At 41.7% G+C, this 24,368-nt stretch overlaps 1 long non-coding RNA gene across 1 annotated transcript in view; it reads right to left on the bottom strand.

The window, feature by feature from the left end:
• Positions 1–2,418: 2,418 nt before the first annotated feature.
• LOC309619694 overlaps positions 2,419–24,368 on the bottom strand; it is a 125,502-nt gene continuing 103,552 nt past the window's right edge. The window contains exon 2 of the long non-coding RNA XR_014239166.1: positions 2,419–24,105. This is a non-coding gene — a long non-coding RNA (uncharacterized lncRNA). The remainder of the gene's footprint in view (positions 24,106–24,368) is intronic.

Here is a 24,368-nt window from a genome sequence, read left to right as displayed (position 1 = left end):
TCACATATGTGTATATACATACATACATACACACACTGACACACACATATGTGCAGGTGCACTATGTAAATGTTGGGGCCATGCCCTGCAGCAGGACAGAGGTAGATAAAGCACAGTCCCTGCCTTCAAGGAGCTTACAGTCTAGTGTGACAGTTCCTTTGTTTATTGTTCTTCTTGCCTACCTGCTCTGTGAACTGCACCCTGGTAACCCATCCTTAAAAGTCAAATTGCTTTCCTCTAATGCTGAATGCTGGCGTGATTATGGAATCACTTTGGAGAATTCTTGGAGACAAGGATCCTCTCAAGTTCAGCCTTGTCTTTTTGCTGAAACTCTTCATTCCACGTGATCAAACAGTAAGTTCTGCATTATCCCCTTTCCCTACACCTCTTCAACACTGTCCTCTTTTGCCCACCTATAAAAATACTCCCTCCTCTGAAATTCATGCTCCCTAGTTCTATCACCTTTGACCCTTTCTTGCACCCTCTTCACAGACCACCTGGTCACTACCCCTAATTCACCTGAGAACTTTAGTATCTTTCTCCTGGTCTCTCTCTCTCTCCTGTCCTCTTCCTGTCATTCTCCTGCAGTCTCAGTGTCCGAGAGAATGACCCCCAACTAACAGTCTGGCTGCAAATTTCCTCGACCTCTTGAACTCAGTGAGACTCTCCTACTCTCATACATTATCACAGCCATACCCTTGACCTGCTCATCACGGAAAACAAAGGCCAACACACCCGTATCTGCCCCAAACCAGCATTCCTTCCAGCCAGGTTATTCCCTCAGGTCTGTCTTCCTTCTTGTTATTACATCCCATCAAGACCATCCATTCTCAGCTGTTCTCTTTTCCACCAGTCTGTCACCTCTCTTATTATTTCCCATCCTTTCTTATCCAACCTAGTTTCCATGAAGCATCTCTTCAACTCCTTTTGCCAAAAGTCTCAACTCACTTGAACTCCTTCAAGTCCTGCACTTGCTGCCGAGTAACCCTGCAGGAAGGCATGTAGGAGTGTAAGTTGATGCCACTGCAAGCTTAGGTTCTCCCACAGCAACTGAGTCCGGAGTGACTCTTACCAGTATTACCTTCCCTGATCACCTCTCTCTCCCATTACCCCACAGCAACTATTCCAAAACTTCACCACTTTTTGCAGTCCCCAACCTAACCCGTGTCCATCTCACTTTGTAAATTAACCAGCAGCTTACTTCACCACAAAAACAGAAGCTATCCATAGAAAACTCCTTCAACACACACCTAGCCACGTATAACTTACTTACATCTACATTAATTCTCATATTTCTTCCTAAATCTAGGGGAGGAAATGTGTTTTTTAATTTAAAATCTCTTGTAATATGGAAACTTATCCCATAAAGTCATTCTAATCTCTCCCATATTTTTAACCTCTATGTCTTGATCATATTTCTCTAACAAAACCCTCCCTCAACCTAGGTTCCCTCTTGCTTTCCCATCTCTCCCATCTGAACAGCCAAACCCTTCAAAAAATAGTCTGCATTTTCTGTCTGCATTTCCTTTTGCCCTCATTACTCTTCATTCAAACATTAAAGTGGATCATGTGTTGGGTGTGTATATCTCCCTAGCATTGACATTTCTGGGTCAGAGTTCAACATTTTTTCAGCTTTAATTGCTGTCCAAAGTGTTTCCAAATTACCAATTTATCCCCCAAGGAACAGTGTATGGAGTACTAGTTACCCTATATCCTCACCAGTTGACATTTTTTGTCTCTCATTTTAGCCATTTTGGTGTATATGTATTAGTATTTCATTATGATTTTAACTGGCATTTCCCTGATGACTAATGACATTGAACAAATTTTCACACATTTATTGGCCTTTTAGATATCCTCTTTTGTGAAGTTCCTATTCAAGTATTTTGCCTATTTTTCTTTTGCGTTCTGTCTTTTTTCTTACTGGTTTATAAGAGTTCTTTATTCTGTATATGAGTCCTTAGTGGAATATATGTATGGAAAATATCTTTTGCCACTCTTTTCACCTACCTTTTAATGTACTTCTTGGTGTCTTTTGGTGAACCGAAATTCTTAATCAATATAATACACTTTTTCCATTTATCTATTCCTTTTTCTTTTGTATCCTGTTTTTTTTTTTGTTTGTTTTTTTTACAATTTTTATTTATTTATTTATGGCTGTGTTGGGTCTTCGTTTCTGTGCGAGGGCTTTCTCTAGTTGCGGCAAGTGGGGGCCACTCTTCATCGCGGTGCGCGGGCCTCCCACTATCGCGGCCTCTCCCGTTGCGGAGCACAGGCTCCAGACGCGCAGGCTCAGTAACTGTGGCTCACGGGCCCAGTTGCTCTGCGGCATGTGGGATCCCCCCAGAGCAGGACTCGAACCCGTGTCCCCTGCACCGGCAGGCAGACTCTCAACCACTGCACCACCAGGGAAGCCCCTGTATCCTGTTTTTTTAAAAAAAATCTTTGCCTACTCCAAGGTCACAAAATACCTATATTCTAAAAGCTGCATTATCTTTCACAATTAGATCGGTAACCCATAGGGAATTGATTTGTGTGTACAGTGTAAGACAGGATGTTATTTGATTTTGAATCCCTGGCACCTAATACAGAATTCAGTTAATCCTTAATAAATATCACCAAAATTAATTAATGAGATAGCATTTGGGAGATATGGAAAGGAACAGCAAAATTTGGGCCAGGACTGTGTGGCATCACATACCTTCCCTGAGAATATCTTGTGTTCTGGGCTTCCTCACCCACAGTCACTGCCCACCTGCTATGTGGCCAACTTCTAACAGTCAGGCCAACTTCCCCAATCCTTAATCTTCAACCAGAAGCCAAAACCACAGAGTTTTTGTTTTAACCATTAGGATTTTAAAAGTGTTACCCTGGGGAAAATATAGCCATTTCACATTCCAACGTACATGTCTGGAGACTAAAAAGCTTCCAGAAATCTAAAAGTATCTTCAGCCACAAAAAACCAGACTGCTTGGATAGTGAAGTGCTACTTCAAATCTTTTTAAAGTAAGGCATTTTTTATCAAAACAAAGACGATAAAGTACCATAAATAGAAAGCTAACTGCTTTTCACTTTCTAGAGGTCCCTTTTAAGAAATGTCCAAAAAACCCTTATGATTATATTTCATGCTCCAGGACTAGAAAAGAAATTCACCAGCCACTGTGGGTTGGGCCTGCTTTAATATTAACATGCCCACATTTTACTTCCTGCCGGTCCCAAGTGTTTCCATAGATTCATATTTCTCTCTAAGACTGAAAAGCATTAAAATTCAATATAAAAGATGACAAGATAAGAGAAGGGATGTGATACAATCTTAGACTTGATCCAAAAAGGAGTGGAAAACCATATTCCGGCCTACCGGAAAAGATGCGATGGCCAGATCAATGGCAGAGAACATTATTTTGTCAGTGATGACAGAGGTTGATTAGAAAACAATGAATTCCTGATCTAAGGCAGTGGCCTAAGAAATGGAAGAAAGGGCAATGAGACTGCCTAGTTTAAGAAGACTCTGAGTTTAACCCTGATTCCGTGTACAAAATAAAGGACAGAGAGAGGCCAACATGACTGGAGGCTCCCTGGCTTGAGGCTGCGGGAAAGTGACGGCTCTGCCACCGGAGAAGCGGCCCAGGCCCAGGTGACAGTGAGGAGGAAGCCGGGCTGCTGGCAGCAGGTCAGGCACATCGAGCGCTCTGCGGGGCAGACACACATGGAACCAAGTCACCTGAGTCAACGTGGAGGCTGAGAGCTTATTTGAGAACCAAACGAACCAAGACCCAGCTCAGGGTCCTGCCACAGCCAGAGCAGAGGGCAAAGGACAGCACACCAGTACTGCAAAGCATTGCTGCTCTCCTACTCGTAACCCAAGCGCGTGACAAAGGGACTTAGATGGCAAGGAGAACTGACTCCTATAGCCTGATAGACGTACACCGTGATTAATCAGATTGCCTCAAACTTTTCAACAGTCGGAAGATGTGGATTCAAGTTCAAACTCTGGCCCTTATTAGCTGGTAGGACTTTCATCAAGTTGTTCATTTCTTTAAGCCTCAGTTTTCTTATCTGTAAAGATGAGCCTATCTGGATTAAAGATCTGAACTCTCTCCTGCTCTGAAACACTGTGGCATTCTTTCCCATTTGCCTCCCAATGGGGCTCAAGTTAATCAGCTCACACCATCATCCATCATTTCTCTGTCTGAGGGTTTATTTCCCTAATCAGATTCAGGTAAATTTTCAGCCTGTGTCTGTCTCTTACTTCCAATCCAATAAAACTGGTATGGATTTGTTTTGTATTTCATTTAATGTCATTATTCATTCTAACAGTCACTGCCTAGCCATTTCCTTGCCTATAACATAATCAGCTATTAAAGCGCTACAATGGCATGGTTTTCAAATTTGTATCCTCTTTTTCTGAGGTAGATTAATTCTAAACTGATTAAAATATCCCAGAATTTCGAATACAATTTTTAAAAGGCAACAGATCTCCAAGACTCCCTTATGACTACCCCTTGCCAAGGGGGTTGCCAGCTCTTGCTGACTGCCAAGGAGGACAAATAACTAGCCCTGACAGTGGTCTTGAAATGAGAAACAGATGCCCAGTTATTAGTATGACAATGCCACCCTCATCCATTGGCTTCCAGGTCGTCCAGGAGGCACCAGGGCTGATGCTCATATCTCCTGGAAGGAAAGACCAGCATCCTGGACCAGTTCTAGGTATTTTCAAACAAACATCTTTGCCTCAAACAGTTTCACTGCACAACTAATTAGTCATATGGCCATTTTGCCATAAAATATAAAATAACTGCTTGACAGTTACATTACACTAGAAAATAACACATCCGTTTTTGCAAATTCTTCCGTGAAAACGCAGTCATCCCTCCTACCCGTCAAAACTAAAAGTTGACCAAGCTATCGCAAATATAAAAGTGGCAGCTACCAATTCACAACAGTCTTGGAGAGCATTAATGATTGATTCTTTAGCTAATTTAGATACAACGGCTTGTTATCTTGTGCCATCTTTACCCAATTTATCACGCAATATTGGAAGTTGGAGGCAAAAGAAGAATCAAGCTCCTCCTATCCTCAAAAAAGAAAATGGTTACATGACTCCAAAGTTTCTTGAAAATGGTGAAAATTTCAACAGAGTCTGACTTAAATTAGCTCACAGAAAGATTTGCAAGCTGATATGTTGTTTTCTACTGTAGTGTAAATGTCAACCAGTTATTTTATCTTTTCCAGCAAAATTAGTTGTGCCTGGAAACTGGCTATGGCAAAGATGTTTACTGCTGAAGTACCGGACACATCCTGGACCAGTCTTCTCACTCAGAAGATAGGAATCGGGACTTCCCTGGTTGCGCAGTGGCTAAGAATCCGCCTGCCAATGCAGGGGACACAGATTTGAGCCCTGGTCCAGGAAGATCCCACATGCCACAGAGCAACTAAGCCCGTGCGCCACAACTACTGAGCCCACGTGCCACAACTACTGAAGCCTGCGCACCTAGAGCCCATGCTCCGCAACAAGAGAAGCCACTGCAATGAAAAGGCTTCCTGCTGCAACAAAGAGTAGCCCCCGCTCACCGCAACTAGAGAAAGCCCGCGCGCAGCAATGAAGACCCAACACAGGCAAAAATAAATTAAAAAAAAAAAAGAAGAAGATAGGAATCATTTGCCATTTTCCTTCACATGTACCCACCCTCTCCATAAAGATATATTCCTTCTCTCTTCCAAAACCCTGCTAAATTTCACCGCCTTAGTGAAACCTTGGAAGGCTCTTTCTAGGCGTTAACCTAGATTTTACCTCTTAACCTCCTTGCCTGGAATCCTGGACCCCTTGCTTTGGTCCTTACATCAGTGGACTTTTGTTCTAACCTTTCAGATGTCTCCAACTTGGACGAGGATCATCACCCTACAATCTGATCATTCAGACCTGACAGGGTCAGCATCACCACCCATTATGGCTGCTGACACCCAGATATCTGTCTCACCTACATCTACTGCCAACTCTTGGCTATGCCCTAGAAATGCCAATAAAATCAACCAAGGGATTTCTGCAATCCCTTGAACCCATGACTGTGCTGTGATCCCTTTGGTTTCCTCAGAACTGGGACTATCTATGGAATCTAACATCATCCTAGGATCATATGCAGACGGTCCCTGGCTGATGCACATGCACCCAGCCCCCAGTGACTTAAGTGACCATCTGGCTTAGCCAGGAGCAAAGTGCAAAGCCTCAAAGCCATGGGGAATTATGAGTGTCTATTCTTCATTTTCATGCCTTTGGAATACACATTTTTCTTGTCTTTTCTTCTGTTAAATTGTAAGACTCTGAAGCTAAAATGATGTGTATTCCCTTTCAATTCCACGATGTAATTGACTCCTTATTGTGATTTATCAAATATTGTTACTATGCTAACTAGAGGAAGGTTACCACGTCCCTGTGAGGTATCAGGGACCTGGACCTTGTGACCCCCACAAGATCACAATCAAGGTTGCATCCAGGATCTACAAGGTTGAAGGACCCTGCCTCCTTCAACCAGCCTCTCACACCAAGTTGCAGGAATAGAAACCCCCTTGGCTGATGGAAAGACCCTCCTGCCACCACTTCGCAAGTTAAGCAAATTCCAAGACAACGCATGTGACTTTAGATCTGTGAGTCTACACTTCTGTTTGGAGGCAGGTTCCCCTTATCCCACCAGAGGCTTTTTATTTCTGGCTTGGCATAAAATTAACTGGAATATTTATATACTAAAAAAAAAAAAAACCAGAAAAAAAAAAGTAAGCTTTTTGATCTCCCTTCAGCTCATGTCTGCAGACAATGAGATTTTGTTATTAGGCTTGTAAATATTCCTCACTTTAAGGGTGATGAGTTTCAAACTGAGTCTGGGGGATTTCCTGAAAACAGTTCAGCCAGTAAAACCTAAACTGAATTTTCTCTCCTTGGTATCAAAATGTTCCTATTCAGTAAACAAGTAGTTATTGAAAATTGCATAGGGTACTTTTTTTTTTTTTTTTTTTTTTTTTATTTTTGGCTGTGTTGGGTCTTCGTTTCTGCGCGAGGGCTTTCTCTAGTTGCGGCAAGCGAGGGCCACTCTTCATCGCGGTGCGCGGGCCTCTCACTGTCGCAGCCTCTCTTGTTGCAGAGCACAGGCTCCAGACGCGCAGGCTCAGCAGTTGTGGCTCACGGGCGCAGCTGCTCCGCAGCATGTGGGATCTTCCCAGACCAGGGCTCGAACCAGTGTCTTTATACTGTCTTTATAGTACTTTATACCGTCCAAGGGACCGCGAGCCCCTGGGAAGCTCACAGTCCACTGTAGAGACTCAGATGGACCTAAAACACTCCAACAAGGTCACATGTTCCATACTCTATGCTCTAGGAATGGTATCAAGCGCTCCAGGAGCGTAGAGCAAAGTGGGCCTGGCCTTGATGCACCTGTAACACTTCTAAACAAAGCAATGGGGAGGAGGAATTCCAAGAAGAGTAAACAGCATGAGCAGAAGGAAAGTAGGGTAATGTGTATTGGGGAATAATGAGTAAATACAGTTCATTTGGAGTGTACCACGTGGGGGTAATATAACAGAGAAGAACAAGCCTGACTCCATATTGGATCTATTCCTTTAGCCCTAACCCTGTGCTCTGTTGCCTGTGCTGAGTCATGCTGGCTTTGCACCTTTTGTAAAACAATGTTGCCTATACTGAAATATACATGACAGCCCACTCTCAAGGCTCTGACCTGTAAAGGTATAAAACTTTTCCACTCATACAGAGATAAAAAAAAAAATTGCAGAACAGAAAATAACAATTGTCTTATTAGAGGTTTATAGGGACATTATGATCAGACCTGCCTGGACGGCTGCAAGAACGAAGGATTCAGCACCAAGAAGTTTGCAGCAACCAGCAACACCTTTCAGTATAAAAGAAGCCTGAATTCTAACCCGGGTAAGAAGGTTCTTTGGGACAGTAGTCCAACATCTTCTCAGCCTGCTGACTTTCTGAATAAAGTCCCTATTCCTTGCCCCAAGACCTCATTTCTTGATTTATTGGCCTGTTGTGTAGCGAGCAGTGCGAGCTTGGACTTGGTAACAGTAGCATGGAGGGAATACTGGGGAATTGGAATTCCTGGAGACTCTTTCCGTCATGAATTGGCATTCGTTTGACCTTCATAGATAAGAATTACACACTGTGAGGATGGAGGAAACATGCTTGTTGGAAGGGCTTCTTATGTTCTTCAGAAGCTACTTAATCAATACAGAACGAATGGTGACACCTTGTCCCTGTTTCTGTGACAGGCCATTGCACTGCCTTCTTTTTCTTTTTTATTATATGTATCTCCCTTTCCTGCTAGACTGTGAGCTCCACGAGAGCAGTAGTTGTTTCTTATTCATCTTTTAATCCTTAGTACTTGACACAGTACCGAGAACATAGTGGGTGCCCAGTAAATGTTGAATGAATTAATTAATAAATTAGTTAATGGATATGACCGTGCATCCCTACTCCTTATGGTCACTTGCATTGTGCAAAAAAGATACTGGACAACAGTTTCATTTCCTATGGAGAGACACTGTACTAGTGGTAAATGGGGAAACAGTGGGGGCAGTGGAACCAACAGTGGAGGGCTCCTTTCTGATACCAAAAACTGCTGGGGCTGGACACCAAAACCATGAAAAATGCAAGAGCCCGAGTAGAAGGCTTCATGCCAAAGAGCACCTGAAGCACAGCCGATCATTCAAGACTGCCTCTCACTGGCTTTGAAGCAAAACACTGAGTAAGTGACCATCACAGCTAAGCAAATTGATCATCTGGAATTTGTAGCTGGCTTGTTAGACTGTATCCAGGAAAGGGGAGGGTAGCAGGTTTGGCTCAGCTGTCTATAATTTTAAGCATTTAATGGGATGATAATTTGCTGTTCAGTATGTTCATTTTGAAAAGCATCACTCATTCGGAGGGAAGATGAATAAAACCAAGCCTTTTTCTCCAAATCTGTATGGAAACATAAACATCCTTCAACCAAGAAAACAGGTGGTTAAGACATGGAAGTATGGAAGACACCTTCAGTGTCCCACAGAAAAATGTGTGTGTTGTGTGGTTTGTTGTATTAACTTACCATGAGAAGTTTCCTATAAAAAAAAAAAAAAGCACTAGAATTCTAGTGCTTCTAGTCTATACATCCCAGTACTTAAAAGTCCCCAGGAGATTTCATGGAGCCACAGACTAAAGGAGAGACACAAATAAACAGAGGATGCTTGTGTGTGTGTGTGTGTGTGTGTGTGTGTGTGTGTGTGTTTCTACATCCATATGTATCAAGTTATTGGGACTGGCATTTCCAGACAAGAGATTATATGATAGCCTAGAATATTTTCCACTCAAATTAAATGCAGTTTCTAATGACATCAATTTAGTTGATTTTTTCCTTGATGCATCAATGCTTTCACACATATTCTCCTTTTCCCTCCTTTCTCTTTTGCATCTGAAATTAATTCTGAGGAATCAAGTTGGTCTTTATATACATTGTAGGTTCCTCAGCTCATGTTTCTGTCACCTATTTACAAACCCTAAAGATGCACAAACATTATCTTTTTGTAAGAGTTAGAGGCAAATAGGCTCTATGAGTCAACATAAGGGAGAAAGGAACATGACAAAACTGGCAAAATTATTCTCAGTAAGAGACCAAGATTTTTTTTAATTCCCCAAGTCATCAAACATTTATAGTGCCCCTATTAGGTACAGTAAAGGATTAATAATAATAATAATAAACAATCTCTGCCATTCATTCATTCCTTCATTGTTTGAATACTTAGTTATCTCTAGCTTGTGTCAGGCACTGCCATTAGCTAGAAATGCAAGATGAATAAGATATGGTGCCACCCTCTAAGAACACACACTCCAGAGACCCATGTCCTAAAAATGGTGAATCATTATGTGCTTGCCTCTGTCTAAAGAACTAGGGAAGGGGATGTGATAGAGAGGTGGGACATTTGCTGTATCTCCAATGTTTTATTTCTTTATAAAACTTAATAAGAAGAATATTAACATTTACTAAATCTGGATGGCAGGCTAAATCCATGGGTATTTGCTATATTACTTTTCTGGTTTGTGGTTTGGTTTTGGTTTTTTTTGGTATGTTAGAAATAGTACATAGTTAGACATTCTTTTGAACTGGGTCATGGTGATGATGATGATGATGATGATAAAAAAGGTAAGAGCAAGTTAGAAAATCTATGCAGAGTACATAGATGGCACATATAATCCAGTCTGAGAAGAAGGGCAAGTCTTGAAGCTTCCTCTAAGAAGCCCAGAGCTGAAACACTCCCCCAGGAGTCTGAATCTGAGTCTTTGCCCAGAAATCCAATGGAGCAGATCAGCAAGACAGACAGTCTGGCAGAGAAGCAGGGCAAGAGCCCAAGCAGGCAATTTTGGCCCTCCTCTCCAGAATTCCTGGGTGAGCTGCTATGAGCATCAACTTGCCCCTCCAGCTCAACTGACTCAACTTCTGTCAAGTTCCTGGGCTCCTACTGATTTCCAGCTCCCTGCTGGAAGTCAGATTCTTTCTGAACCCACACTGTTTATCTGGGCCCTGATTTACAGCCTCATCCCTGCTTGTAGAGCTCTGTTCCCTCCAGTGCCCTGAATCCTGCTTCTTCTAGACGTTCCTCTTCCCCACTTCCCATTCAATCAAGAACCATGACTCAGCAACCTACCGTCAGTGACTAATTTGACCCCAGACAGACAACCCTGAGGTTTTGCCTTCACCCACCAGACATTAGGCACTAACTCCAGCCCAGGCTGGACCCTGCTTACTGCAGTCTCTGGACATTTTAACTTGAACTACAGAACGCTTCAGGGAGCCTGCTCTCAGGCGAGGCCACATCTCCTGCGGCCTTACTCTGTCCCTCTGCTGTTGGGTCCTAAGAAGGTCTGCAGGCTAAGACACGAAAGAATCTCCGGAGTGTCAACAAATGAGTGACCACTTACTAAAAAGCCACTGTGAGCCAAACACTCTATAGAGCAGTGTCTTCCAAACTTCCATTCTGCAGCCCACCTGCAAATTAACCACAGCTTTCGCTGTGAACAGCAGAGTCTTGGCCTTAACCCAGGAGAGCAGAGGAGGGCCAAATACGAGCCCACCAAGTTGGGACAGAGCTCCAGAGCGACCTCACCACTGCCATGTGGGAGGGAGGCAAGCCACAAAGCAGCTGGTCACAGTGGAAGCCCTAAACCAACGGTTGCCTCATGGCTAGTGAGAGACCTTGACCCAGACAGTACCCAGGGCAAAGGGCAGTCCAGGCAATACAGCTGGAAATTACCAGGCTGGAAGGAGGGCTTAACACCATGTAAATGGAGCACGTAAACCCTGCCTTCAAAGTGATTTCCCCTGCGGAGAGGATACACGTGGAGCACATATGAAAGATACTAAAACCATTCAAAAACTTCAAGCACTCTGTGTAACAAAAAATGGGAAGGAATCATACCTCGAGAGTTCAGAAACGGAACTGTTAATTGCATATTCTGAATAATAAAATGAGCCAAAGCTTATTTTTGAATATTTTGTTTGTTGGTTGGCTGAGTTGAGGGTAACCAGAACCTTTCTGAACCAGAAATAAGCTTGAATATCAAAATAGTCTCAGAAGTTAGGCAATATTCCACCAAGTTCAAGTGGCAGACGAAAACAAAAAACAAGTACAAGACAACACAGGATTGATTAAAGCGTTTTTCTTATAAGTCAGTAAAGAGTTGGAAAGCCTATTAAGATTAAGAAAAATTGCAACCTTTACACAAAAAGAAATAGTAAAGATAAAATTAAAGATAATATACTAGAGAAATATTTCTATTAATATGACTAATATGTAGAGCTCATTTAAATAAAATTAAATGAATTTGTAAAAATCAATACCCCAATAGACACTAGCATGCAATACACACAAGAAGAAATGTAACTGGTAAGTAATATATGGACAATGGTTACCTTTGTTAATAAAAAAAAAAAAGAAAAGAAAACTACATTATGATATCACTTTATATTCATTACAATTAATATCCTACCTGGTAATGCTCTGGCAAATGTGACACATTTGCACATTGTTTTTGTAATTTATACCAATATGAACAATATTGTATACAACATACAATTTGTATTGGTATAATACAATATACTATAGCAATATATATCAAGACAAAAATGTCTCGATTCATTCTCCGGAAATGCTGAAGGAAGTTATTGAAAAGAAGGAAAAACCTATACATAAAAAGATATTCCCTGTAGGGTTTTTTGTAACAAGTACTGGAAATGTTTAACAATGAGGAATGGTTAACTTAGGTAACCATGGTGCATCAGCTCTGAAATACCGTTAACACCACAGCTATAAAATTGTACTGATGAAACCATATAAGAACATGTTTATCATAGACTGTTAAATGAAAAATAAAAAATACACAATACAAAATTCTATTCATCCACTGGTTATAATTACACTAAAGTATATCTGCAGGTGGATAAAAACTTAAAATGAAAACAGTTGTGCGTGGGCTGTGGACTTGTAAGATTTTTACTTAATTTCATTTCTGTAATATTCTCAAAGCACTGGTACCATAGACACAGTGGGGGCAGGAGGAGCCCACCATGGAAGCTTGAACAAAAATTAGCCACATTTCCATTGCTGGTACACGCGCTCACAGTACGCTCCCACACAAAGAATCAGACCGGAGGCAGATTTCAGGGCTGCCTCGGGGACACTGTCCCTGCCTCCCGCACTGCAAAGATTTTCCAGTTCCCCCTCAGTCACCTCATTCATGCTTAGGGAAGAAAGCACAGCTACCAGACAGGGTGATAACAGATGTCCAGGCGCTGAGCCATCCCGTAGCTGCTGTTTGTTATTCACATGGGCATGTGCCGGATCTCGCAGATGAAAACCAGACCTACCCTCTTCCTCTTGGTTTTTTTTTTTCCCCCTACCGCTGCTGCTGTAACAGCTAAGTGCCAATTATCTCCCAAGCATGAAAGCAAATATTGTGATAGCCCAACAAGCTCTACAAATGGTAGGGGACACTGGTGGCGATGATTGTCTTTCCTGGTCTGGTGTCTCTTTATTAATCATAACAGCTCTTATTAAAGGAGGATCTAGTAGGTGCAAAACTCTGTGCTAACACCTTCAGTACTTGGCATTCTTTATTTTTGCTTCAGTCTCATTGCCCCAAAAAGAGTTCCCTCAAACCATCTACCCATTCTCAGGATCCAAATTAACAGGGGGTGATATGAAGACTCTTCAAATATTTGAAGGTCTGACATGAGAGAGAGAGAGAGAGAGAGAGAGGGAGAGAGGGAGAGGGAGAGATTGATTTTTCAGGAACTGGCTTATGCAATAGTGAAGGCTGGCAAGTCCAAAATCTGCAGGGTAGGCCAGCAGGTTGGAGACCTAGGGAAAAGCCGATGTTGCACCTTGAGTCTGGAGACAGTCTGAAGGCAGATTTCCCTCTCCCCCCGGAGACTTCAGTCTGTATTTTCTTTAGGCCTTCACCTGATTGGAAGAGGTCCACCCTGCTCATCAACTCACCTTCAAGGAGGAGCAACTCCTAGATAACTAAAGCATAAAACGGACTCCAAGACACAATGGGGCCGCTGGAGAGGGGGGCAAAGTTTATCCTGGACTAGCACAAAAGCTCTCCTGGGTCAACTCTCCTTTTCTTGGCAAGGAGTCACGCCCAACCTGAAAGGACGACAATGGGGTCCAGGTGAGAGATCTGAAGAGGAGGAGCCCAGATCACCAGAGAGGAAATTACAGCGGAATTTGGCAATGAATCCTCAGCCATTCATAGCTTGTGGCCTTGTCCCCAAGTAACTTCTGGGTTATGGAGGCATCTCCACCCCTCAGATCTTGCAGAATAAAATATCTACGAGGCAAACAAACTTTGCTCTTGCTAATATTGGTCACCTTTCACTGAGTAACTTCAATGGATAATTATACTAACAAAGTCTCTCTTTCTATTCTCTCTGGGAGGAGGGAAGGAGAAAAGGAAAGAAGGCGATGAAGGCAGAAGGAAGCCCATCCTGCCGTATTTATCACAATCCCTCAGGCACCCAGAATAGTAATAAGTTGGTAGCTGAGAATTTGGGCATTTAGAACGTGGACCTAACCCCTTCCCAACACACATGACTAACAGTGGTGACATCGCCAGGGATCTGAATCAAGTCTCAGCCTGTGAACATCTTGGTCTCCTCCAACAGAGAAAAAACAAGTGAGGACACTTTTTGTAAGTGAGGACTTCATTAAAAGGCACAGGTACCATTATACCACCCCCAGCCCGGCTGCCCTCTTACACATCCCCTCCTTCCTGACCTCATCTTCCATCCCCAATCATACCTCTCACAGCCACGCCACTGACACCTCAGAGTTGTTGGGAAAGACATTTCCTTAACAACTAATTGATTCGCTGCTTTTCATTGTTGGAGAAGAATTTTTTTTCTTTGTGCTTCACGGGTGTCTTTAGCCCATTGAAAGCATTTCTCATACATTTCTCTTTGTAGTCTTTACAAAGAGGTAATTATATAATGGTTGACTTCTTTTGGTTACGTGGGAAATCAACATCTCCATAGCTTTTTCAGACATACTTAATAAGAAAGCCATTAGAAAGGCAAAGAGAACCTATCATTATTTTCTGGTTTCCTCCTTAATTATAGACAATCATTCTGAAGGAGGGGGGACAGCTTCTGTGATAAAAGTTGTCTAGCATTTAACAGAACAATTTAGAACCAGATTGAATGGATCAACATTATGTCAACTTGCAGATGCTCGACAAAAAACGCTTAAAGGATGTTGGATGGAATGAGAAGCTAATTCAGCCTTTCTCCTTTCCGTTCATTCCGAAAATAGCGGGTTGTTTTTCTCTGCTTAGGAAAATTCAGGTAGGTCTGTCTTAAAGCCTCCAATTAAAGCATGATATATCCCCAAATTCTTTTTTCTCTAGGTAACGCAAATATTACCACCACCATAAAAGCCACTGATGTTTTCCCCACTTCTATACATTCTCCCTTGGCCACAATCCTGTCTCCAGAAAATGAATTCTGAAGTTCTCTTATGCTCCCTGCCTTAGTCCCGGAGGCTATAACAAAAATACCATAGACTGAGTGGCTTATAAAGAACATAAATTTATTTCTCACAGTTCTGACTGTTAGGAAGTCCAAGATCAAGGTGCCAGCAGATTCAGTATCTGGTAAGAACCTGATTCCTGGTTCTTAGATGGCCATCTTTTTATTACAACCTTACATGATGGAAGCAGCAAGAGAACTCTCTGGGGTCTCTTTTAGAAGGGCACTAATCCATTTATGAGGGCTCTACCCTCATGACCTCATCCCCTCCTAAAGGCCCCACCTCCTAATACCATCACATTGGGAGTTAGTTTTCAACGTGTGAATTTGAAGGGAACACAAACATGGAGCCTATAGCGCTGCCCTTATTCCCAAACTGGTCTATAGCCCTAAACCAGAGAAACATGCTTCTGAGTCTATAGCAGATACTGGTGCTGAGGGGACACGGCAGCTTTCACTCAACACAGACACAATCAATCAAACACCCCTGAATCCAGAAGGAAACAACCTCTGTCCAGAAAAGTCACGGAATGCCAAACTGAGACAAGATGCAAAATGCCTACCTGTTTCCTATTCAAGGTGTTCATTTGTCTGAGGGGAAATTGGTAATGACCTCTAGAGGAGACCATCCCACCAATATCCAATGAAGGGTATACTGGCTTCTAACCACATGAAACACCTCATTCTGCTTTTTTGGTGCTACCCAATAATGCTCTACAGGCTTTGAGATGTACTAGACAGGGTCTGAAATAAGAGTCAGGTGTCTGTGATCATGTTCCTATTATTACTTCCACAACTTAGACAAGTCCCTTTGTCTGTATTCTAGTTTTACCTATAAAACAAGAAGGATAAGATATGGGGATATATGTATATGTATAGCTGATTCACTTTGTTATAAACCAGAAACTAACACACCATTGTAAAGCAATTATCCTCCAATAAAGATGTTAAAAAAAAAAAACAAGAAGGATAAATACCTTCTTTACCTACTTCATTGGACTGTTTGGGAATCAAGTAAGATAATGCTACTAAAGTCACCTTGAAAACTATAAAACACACAACAAATTCTTCACAGTTTTCCACTGAATTAACCCAAACACTGCAGATTTACTTTATTGTCTGTTTTATGCGCATTGGGTAGGTAGCCTCTACTATTTTTCTCCCTGAAAGGTGAAGTGACTTCTCCAGGTGACACACCTAATAAATAGAAGGGCTGAGATTCTAGCAAGGCCTCAATGACGTCAGGAGCCTGCTCTCTTAAACACTACTCTTTCTCTAAAAATGCAAGAAGTGAGGTGGGTCTAGAGGCCATTACCCAAAGCCACCAACCTTACTTTAATAAGTCCCTCTCCAACCTGTCAACATCACACAAATGGGGATATCTGATATATGAGACAGGTACTCATTTTTCTGTTTGGTAAGTAATCACTTTCTATGAAACGCTTTTGAATGTTTTTCAAAATATAAATTTAATTTTAAAAATCAAACAGTAGAGAAGGCTCTATGTGGGAGTAGGTGGGGAGATTCTGCAATTCTCCAGTCATCCCCCATCCTCCTCCCACCCTCCATCTCAGCCCACCATTCTACACCACTGGGGTAACCACTGCCAACAACTCCATGTGTCGTGAATATTCTGAATGTTTTAAAACACAAATAGGACATTCTATACATATTACTCTGCAACTTGTTTTTTTTAATTTAATACATGTTAGACAGCCCTTCCTATTAACACATATATATCTACCAGGTTTTACTAGCCGTGAACCATGGTGTTCATGGACCATAATGAATGTACACTGCCACCGCATGATGGGCACTTAGGCTATTTCTTAGTGTCTATATGGGGGGGGGGGTTGTTATTATTAGAAAGCAGTCAGGAACATCCTGTACACATAACTTTGCAAATTTATGTGAGTTTATCTATGAAATAAATTCATAAAAGTAGAGATGGTGAGTCAAAGGAATTGAGCATTTTAGGTTTTCATAGATATTGCCAAATTTATCTTCAAATATTTGTACCAATTTGTTCTCCCACAAACAACAGGAATATCTGCTGGCAAATATTTTAGCCAACTGAGGAGATTATCAAACTTTTTAATCTCTGCCAACTCAATGGGGTAAGTGCTCATCCGTCCATTTATTTTGTATTTCATTGTCAGTGAACATGAATCTCTTTTCATTCTTTTTACACAACCTCCCTCTTTATGTCTTATGCCCATTTTTCTCTGAATTTTTGGTCTTGGTCTGTTCTATTTTTAGTTCTTTAGGTATTATGGAAAATGAGTCCTTTTGTTGCAAGTGTTGCTGTTATTTTTTTTCCAGTCTGTCTTTGGATTTCCCTTATGCTATTTTTTTCAAGCAGAATTTTTTATTTTTTTTTATTTTTTTTAACATCTTTATTGGAGTATAATTGCTTTACAATGTTGTGTTAGTTGCTGCTGTATAACAAAGTGAATCAGCTATACGTATACATATATCCCCATATCTCCTCCCTCTTGTGTCTCCCTTCCACCCTCCCTATCCCACCCCTCTAGTTTTTTTTATATAGGCAAATCTGTTTATCCTTTTCTTTATGGTTCTAAGTTTTATATCATGCTTAAAAGAGCCATACCCATTCCAAGATCGTTTTTTAAATTCCTAAAAGTTTTATTCTAGTGTTTTTATAGATCCATGTTTTTACATTTAAACATTTGATCCTTCTGGAATTTATTTTAGTGTAACTAAGGAAGTCAGTATCAAGCTTTACCAGGTGGAACAGTTCCTCTTACCAGGAAACCATACAAAGTTCATGTAACAAAAAATTTACGTTGCATATGTATCACATATTGAGTGTGCCACGGCGTCTTCATCCTTTACCAGCTCTTCATTTTGTCTAAGTGATGACCTTGAATTGTATGCAGCTTACTGATCCGGGCCTCAGTTTATCTGCTGGCATGGGACCTAGTAAATGTACTGACATCAGTCAATGGGTACCTCTTTATTAACTTATTTTCCTAATTCAAGAATTCTTAACCCTTTTTCTACCTCTTTGGCAGAATAATGTTCTTAAAATACACAGGATTACAAAAGAAACAAATACATGAAAATGCAGTTCTATCCAAAGACCCCTTGGTCTATGGATCCCAGGTCACTTGGGACTTCCTTCCTTCTCCTGACATTGCAAATACACTTCGTGGAGGCAAATACGAAAACCTGTCTTCCTACTGCTGCCAGCTTGTGTCTCTGCATCTCGTGCTTCCTCTGCCTCAAGGCCTCCTTTTCAGTCACTGACACACTTAGCTAGTTTGCAATTGGCTACTCCATATCAGATGAGCCACTGCCAAGTTCCGAAGAGGTGGGCGGGGTTGAGAAAAGTGAACTTGTACAAAACAGTAGCACCTTCTCTGGCTCTCTTTTGCTTCCATCCTTACTCTCATTCTTTCCTCATACCCTGTGCCAACATCTCCTGCCTTACTGCTTCCTACAAAGGTATCTCTGACCATGCAGTCATCCAATTTACATCCACATATTACAGTCCTGTTATATATGTGCCAAAAAAAAAAGAACATAGTCATATATTCTTGTGAGTATGTGTCTATCATAAATTTGGCTGGGTTTTTTGGTTCCTAAATAAGTATATCCTTCCCCATGTCACCATATTGGAAGTCCTCCTGATTCCTACCTTGAGAAATGAGTTGACAGCAGAAGGTCGTTTTTGATGAACTGTTACCCAAGAGAAGAAAAATGATAACAGTGGATTCATGTGATGAGAAACCTTTGTGAATGAGCTATGAATTGTGTGCGGCCCACACAAAAGGAAAAATCTCACCTTGCAGGTACCAGGAAATCTGATTACATCAGTTTTGTCTGTGATGTGCAACATTACCGGATCATTAGCCTTTGCCTTTGCTCAAAGCCAACTCTAGCATCTGGATCAACGATATCAGAGCCCCCAAGGGCATCACCACACCAAGAATTCTGCAGCCCATGTGGAAGAACAAAGAGTTTAAGGCAAAGTCTCGTTGACTTTGAAGCACCCCCCTCCAAAAAAAATCAATAAGCTACCCTTTGGCTCCTTACTGACCACAGAATACAGAAGGCCCAAACACCCACACTCTCTCTTTCTCATCAACTCTATGCTGAAAGAGTAACTGAAAAGGCTATTCAAAAAGTGATAAAAGTGGCACTTTCCTTGATAAAAGCAAATGCATGAATAAGAAACCCAGCTTTTCTCTGAGATGGACCACTTGGACTGTAAACACACAGGCACAAAGAATTTTAACCCTTAAGTGACAAAATTTTCAAAGGACTGCTACATTAAAAAGAGATTATAGACACGAAAACACATTTTTTAAATTATAAAGACGAGTCCAGGAAAGGTTTGGTGATCATCAACAACATTGTTAGTTGTCTTCACTGAACCTGGCTCAAAATCATAAAAGCTTCAAGTTATGGACCTCAGAAAATTTATTTTAGAGCTCTTTTTGTCTGATGTAAAATTACTCATCCCTGTACACACAACACGAGGTCAGGAAGAGACCACAGAGGTCATCTAGTCTCACCACCGACTACAGATGAGGAAAGAGAGGATCAAAAAGGTTAAGTGAAGTGTTCAAGGTCACAGTGAGTCAGCAGAGAGCTGGGACAAAACCACAGATTTACTAACTCTGCGATCTTTCTAATGACCCCTTGCCACCTACCAGAAATCAATTTATAAAGTTACACTGTTATACAAAGCCCAGCTGGACTGGCTAGCCTGCTTTTCCTCCCCACATCTTCCATCCAGCCTTCCCCACCCTGCTCTCTGTCCCAGGGGGCTGACCTGTACCAACTCCCTCAACCAGCAACCAGGCCCTCTGCTACCAGCTACCAGCTGAGTTAAGTCAAAAAGCGCCCCAGCAGGAGGAAGAAGGAATGGAAGACAGAGAGGTCAGGATGTTTATTCTCTGGGCTCCCTCCTGTGTGGGCGTTGCCCTGAGATTACAGCCCCACCCAGCTCTTTCTGCCTCCCTTCCTCTGCCCCTTCGTGTCTGCGGGTGTGTTTTTGTTTCCTAGGGCTGCCATAACAAATCACCGTACGCTGGGTGACTTAAAACAACAGAAATGTGTCTCACAGTTCTGGAGACGAGAAGTTTGAAATGAAGGTGTCGGCAGGGCCATGATCCCCCGGACACGTCTAAGGAAAGATACTTCCGTGTCCCTTTGGGGCTTCCAGTGTTTGCTGGCCACCCTCGGTGTTCTTGGTTCGTAGAGATATCACTCCACTCTCTCCCTTCGTCATCACGTGGTGTTCTTGCTGTGTCTCTGCCTGTGTCTCTTCTCCTTTTATTATAAGAATGCCAGTCATATTGGATGAGGGCCTGCCTTCATGACCTCATCTTGACTTGGTTATATCCGCAAAGATTCTCTTTCCAAATAAGACCGCATCCATAGGAACCCAGGATTAAAACTTTAACATATCTTTTTGAGAGACACAATTCAACCCATAATGAGGTGGAAACAGTGCTCTGCTACTACTGGCCCCAAGGTGCTGCATTATCACTTGTGTTTTCGTGTACAGATAGACCTCATTTTATTGTATTTCGCTTTATTGTGAGTTTTCTACAAATTGAAAGTTTGTGGCAACCCTGTAGAAGTCTATTAGTGCCATTTTTACAGCAGCATTTGCTCATGTTGTGTCTCTGTGTCACATTTTGGTAATTCTCGCAATATTTCAAACATTTTCATTATCATTAAATTTGTTATGGTTATCTGTGGTCGGTGATCTTTGATGTTAATATTATAATTGTTTTGTTTTGGTTTTTTTCTTATGGAATTATAGTTGATTTACAATATTGTGTTAGTTTCAGGTGTACAGCAAAGTGATTCAGTTATACTTTTTTTTATCAGATTCTTTTCCATTATAGGTTATTACAGGATATTTAATACAGTTCCCTGCTGTACAGTAAATCCTTTTTGTTTTTCTTGTTTTGCATTTTTAAATTAAGGTATGTACATTTTTTTAGATGTAATACTATTACATACTTAATAGACTACAGTATAGTGTAAACATAACTTTTATATGCACTGGAAAACCAAAAAATTCATGCAACTCATTTAATTGGGATACTTGCTTTATTGCAGTGGTCTGGAACCAAACCCACAATATCTCCGAGTTATGCCTGTATGCTATATGCATTCCTATAAATAGTTCTCTTACTAAAGTTTACTAAACTCTTCCACTTCCACTTAGGATACAGAAAGCCACAAGAGAATATTGATCCCACCCTAACAATGAGAAAAGGCAAATAATCTATAAAAGTATAAGTTCTCTTGAGCCCATCAGAGAGTTGAGAGCACAAAGCAATCAAGTGAACTAAATTCCAATGAGTAATGAACCCCTCCAAGGAGAGATGGAACACACAAACTATTTCCCATTTGGCAGAGCCTGAAAGGAAGAGGCAGCTGCCATAAAAGTGGATAAAAGGAAAACAGCTAAAGTCTTAACAAATTCGTGAAGGTCACATGGGGGTTAATGAGGGAGCATGGAACCCCTGGAACCCCATGGACAAGCGGAATCTGCTCCCCTCTCACCAGTTCTTTTTCATGAGGCTTTACCAGTGAGTCTTGAGAAAGACTGAGGGCAGGACAGGAAACTTGAGTGCCAGTGTCTCGTTGTGAACACCTGTGGCTGCAGTTGTACAAGCACAAGGTCTCGCCCATTTTCCAGACTCTTCTTTCATGTGAAGCAAAACACTAAGGCTGCTGGGGGGAAAGGCAGGAAACGCCAACTCTCAGAACGCTGATCCCACAGTGATCCTACTGGGTAGGGCAGTAGGGCGATCCTCATTATTATTTACAAGCAGGTAATATTCACACGTGAGGCAGCCACATTAAGGGACTTGCCAAAGATTGAGCCGAGACCAAAGCATCTTATTCCTGCCTTCTGGGTAAACCCAGAAGTGAAGTAAATCAGAAGCAAAGTCAAAAATGTTTAACCATGGCTAAGTTATTGAAACATCAGAATTTTTCATAACACTTGAAGAAATGTTTTTTCTCACCACGTTCACACGTCAAAGATGACAACCTAGAGTCTTCATAAACATTCCAAAAACATTACCCATTGGCTGAAAATTGGCTATTTATGATAATTTTTACTTAACAGAAAGACCTTTTCAACAGATAGCTAGATTTCCCTCCTTTGGATCTAATAAATGCCAAATCATCCATCTAAGAAACATCATAGTTGGAAAGTAATTTGGATGAACTCTCTGTTCCATTTTGGACAAGTGGGATCCCAACTTCTTGAACACAACCAGGACTCTGAACTTAGTTCAGTGCGTTGTACTTTCAGAAAAAAGTCATAATTAGAAAATCTCTGCTATGTTATATTCAGTCCAAATCTACTTCCCTACATCATATATGTATGATAATACAGGAACATTTTAATGAAACTGATAACTTAGATTTATTTAATCGGGAAACTCACAGGGCACCATAATCAGAATGTCTTTCACAGTGGAAGCATTGGCAGGTAACTCATTTCTGCTAATAGTCACTTGATTGAAGAGCAATCCTAGCCAAGTGAACAGTTGATTTCATCCATATAGTTACTTGTATGGATACTGCTAGATGGTATGGAGGATTCAGGGCTAGTTTTTATGTCTCAGTGCTTGTTTTTTTGAATGTGTAGAGAGAAATGGAACAAATATTTATTGAGTTTATAGAATGAATTATGCACCATACTAAGCACTTCATAGAAGCACTCATTTAATTCTTATAGTAATCTTTACCAGGCATTATTACTCCCATTTTATGGATGAAGAAATAAAGATTCAAAGAGGTTAAATAACTTCCCTGAGGCTGTGAAGTTTATAAATAAAAACTCAGGGCTTGAACACATCTTCTGAGTTTCAAAGCAGATTGTAATCAGTGCATCATATTGCCCTAATTAACCAGAAGCAGGACCTGAGTCAGGCAACAGTGAGAAACGGGCAAATTCATCACCAGTCTCTCCACTCTTCCTTCCCACCACCTCACACCCCTCCAGCACCTTCTTGCGGTCCACAATTACCCAAGGTCCCCAAATACCACCCGGTCTGGATCTGCCTTTCCCAGGTTTTGCTCCCTGCTCCAGACTCAGCCCTCATCTTGGCCTCCGTCCCCTTTGCCTGGTTGGCTTAACCTCTGAAAACTTAACTCATACTTGCTCCAAATATTCCTGGGAGGGTTAGCGTTTTAAAAAAGGAGTTCTGGAGGGACTTCCCTGGTGGTCCAGTGGTTAAGACTCCACACTTCCAATGCAGGGGATGCGGGTTTGATCCCTGGTCGGGGAATTAAGATCCCACATGCTGTGAGGCCAAAAAAAAAAAAAAACTTTTCATAGAGAACAGACTTGTGGTTGCCAAGGGGGAGGGGGAGAGGAAGAAGGATGGACTGAGAGTTTGGGGTTGGTAGATGCAAACTATTACATTTAGAATGGATAAACAACAAGGTTATCCATATAGCACAAGGAACTGTATCCAATCTCCTGGGATAAACCATAATGGAAAAGAATATAAAAAAAGAATGTCTCTGTGTATAACTGAGTCACTTTGCTGTACAGCAGAGATGGGCACAACATTATAAACCAACTATACTTCAATTCAAAAAAATCAAAAAAAAATAAGGAGGAATCCTAGAAATGTCACTGTGATAGAGTGAGGGGAAGTTTGATATTGAGAACAGTAGGAGATTTCCATCCTAATGTTTAAAACACAATGATCTGGGCTTCCCTGGTGGCGCAGGGGTTAAGAATCTGCCTGCCAATGCAAGGGACATGGGTTCGAGCCCTGGTCTGGGAAGATCCCACATGCCGCGGAGCAGCTAAGCCCGTGTGCCACAACTACTGAGCCTGAGCTCTAGAGCCCACGAGCCACAACTACTGAGCCCGCATGCCATAACTACTGAAGCCCGTGCACCTAGAGCCCATGCTCCACAACAAGAGAAGCCACCGCAATGAGAAGCCCACGCACCACAGTGAAGAGTAGCCCCCGCTCACCACGACTAGAGAAAGACCTCACACAGCAACAAAGACCTAACTCAGCCATAAATAAATAAATAAATAAATTTAAAAAGCAAAACAAAACACACTGATCTGCTAGGACAACAATGGCAACCCAACCAAGATCCTTTTCCGTAAAAACATTTCCATTACTTCACATCTGCTTCCCAGGGGTGCTGGTTCTCGTACAAGGTGAACGGAGTATGGGACACCGCCAACACATTGAGGGCCCCGTTCATGTCTTATTCATCTTTATATTCCTGCTGCTAATACAATTCCTGGCACCTGGTAGGGGT

Source organism: Balaenoptera borealis (assembly GCF_965194805.1).
Source record: "Balaenoptera borealis genome assembly, chromosome: 21".
NCBI classification, from domain to species: domain Eukaryota; kingdom Metazoa; phylum Chordata; class Mammalia; order Artiodactyla; family Balaenopteridae; genus Balaenoptera; species Balaenoptera borealis.
This window is presented reverse-complemented; position numbering and strand designations above follow the sequence as displayed.